The 2,217-nt window shown below is 37.3% G+C and overlaps 1 protein-coding gene and 1 long non-coding RNA gene across 3 annotated transcripts in view; both read right to left on the bottom strand.

Annotated features, from left to right (window-relative positions):
• KAT6A (K(lysine) acetyltransferase 6A) overlaps positions 1-2,217 on the bottom strand; it is a 119,785-nt gene that overhangs the window by 98,690 nt on the left and 18,878 nt on the right. The gene's annotated exons all lie outside the window — the stretch shown is intronic.
• The window catches only part of LOC107183371, a 2,191-nt gene continuing 1,593 nt past the window's right edge, over positions 1,620-2,217 (bottom strand). The window contains exons 2-3 of the long non-coding RNA XR_001514158.1: positions 1,980-2,078; positions 1,620-1,740 (exon numbers count right to left, since the gene is read on the bottom strand). This is a non-coding gene — a long non-coding RNA (uncharacterized LOC107183371). The remainder of the gene's footprint in view (positions 1,741-1,979; positions 2,079-2,217) is intronic.

Genomic DNA, 2,217 nt, shown 5'->3' with positions numbered 1-2,217 from the left:
TCCCAGGTTCGATTCCGGTCAAGGGCATGTACCTGGGTTGCGGGCACTTCCCCAGTGGGGGATGTGCAGGAGGCAGCTGATCAATGTTTCTCTCTCATCGATGTTTCTAGCTCTCTATCTCTCTCCCTTCCTCTCTGTAAAAAATCAATAAAATATATTTAAAAAAAAAAAAGACTGACAAACAAGGACATACTATATTACTTATGAAATAGTGTTTCCCTGCCATCAGTAGAAAAGTAATAGGTTAAGATTTTTATTTGGGAGGGAAAGGGCATCATTCTACAGGACAGAAACCTACCAGTACAGGCCACTACTTACAAGAGACTCACCAAAAAGACCTAGATATTCTTTTTCTTATTGTTTTTTTTTTTAAATCCTCACCTGAGGATCTTTTTCCATTGATTTTTTTTTTTCTTTAGGATAGAAGGGAGGGTGGGTGGGGAAGAGACAGAAACACTGATATGAGATAGACACATTGACTGGTTGCCTCCCACATGCAGGATCGAACCTGTAACCCAGGTATGTGCCCTGACCAGGAATCAAACCCAAAACCCTCTGGTGCGTGGGTTGACAGTTTGCTCAAGGGGCAAAAGACCTAGATATTTCTTAAAGCAACATCATCATAACAGTTTTAAAAAAAAACTCAACAAATTTCTGATTACCTCTAAGAATTGCTTGCTTTTAAGCAATTGGTTTAAGATAGCCGATCTATAGAATTTGTACCTCGTCAGTAGGCTGGCAGAACAAACTCCAATGAGAGTGAAAGAATGGAGTAAAAAATGGATGATTCTTCATTTATCAGACTGCCAAAGATCAAAAAGTTTGATACCACTGATTCCCTGGGTGCAGGGAAACAAGAACTGTTATACACTTGTTGGTGAATCTCTATGAAGAAAAATTCAGAAATACAAAATTACAAAGGAATACAGTCTTTGACCTAATTATTCCACTTCTAGGAACTGAAAGTAAAATGAAAAATGAAGGAGGTTATTCAACTGACTACTGTTTATAATCATAGAAAACTGGAAATGTACATCCATCAGCCAGGGTCTAGTTTTATAAATTATGGTACACCCATACAATGGAATATCACCAAGCCTTCTGTACTGATATGAAACACACTTAAGATATTGTTGTTACATGGGGAGAAAAAAACTGAGGTGCAAAACAATGTATTAAGGTATGTTATTAACTGTGGGAGGGGGGAACAAAAGGAAAAATAGTGATTGTGGGGTTTATTAAAGTATGTATTTATTGATTTCAGAGAAGGAAGGGAGAAAGAGAAACATCAATGATCAGAGAGAACCATTGATTAGCTGCCTCCTGCATGCCCTGGGGACCGGGGATCAAACCGTGACCTCCTGATTCATAAGTCAACGCTCAACCACTGAGCCACACCAGCTGGGCACTAAAGTGATTGTTTTTAAACACACAGAATCTCCTTAGAAGGTAGAAAAGAAACAAAACTCACTGGCTGCCTCCCAGAACTGGTTAGCAAGGGAATGGGACTTAGGAGAATACTCTCCATGGAATATTCTTCTGTACTTTTTAAATTTTATGTACTAATAAATAACTATTTTCTATTAGGAAAACATAATTTCTTAAAGTTTAAAAAAATACTACATGGTTAATACAGAACAAATATTACCTTGAAGGAGGTAGCAAATGGTACTTTTCAGGTGAGTTATCAAACATTTGCAGAAAACATCTAAAACTCCTTCTCTCCTTTTAATTTATAGCCTATAAATTTTGAGAGGATAAATGATTCAGCTTCTAAGTTTATTAAGTGAGTTAATGCTTTTTAAAATCAACCTGTTTCTAACATTCCACCCTCCAGTTTAAGGCCGACAGTTTCAATTCAACAAACATTTTCTGAGCATCTTACAAAGTACCGGGAACAGGATACAAAGATTAATAACACATATGACTTGATAAATGCTTTAACAGATGGATGTAATAAATGTTAAAGGGATACCTACTTTTTTAATGCTTGTCATTTTCATGAACAAGAGGCAGTCTGATGTGGCTGAAGGCATACTGGACTTGAAAGAGACCTGGGCTCTAGTTCCATTTATTCCCTTAATTAAGCATATAATTCTGATTAAAACCTGGCTATCATAGCATGAATTGCCTTCCTTACTATACACACACACACACACACACACACACACACACACACACACACACACCCTAGTGTCCAGATTATTATGACCACCT

This window comes from Myotis davidii, unplaced genomic scaffold (genome assembly GCF_000327345.1).
Source record: "Myotis davidii unplaced genomic scaffold, ASM32734v1 scaffold93, whole genome shotgun sequence".
Taxonomy (NCBI): Eukaryota; Metazoa; Chordata; class Mammalia; order Chiroptera; family Vespertilionidae; genus Myotis; species Myotis davidii.
This window is presented reverse-complemented; position numbering and strand designations above follow the sequence as displayed.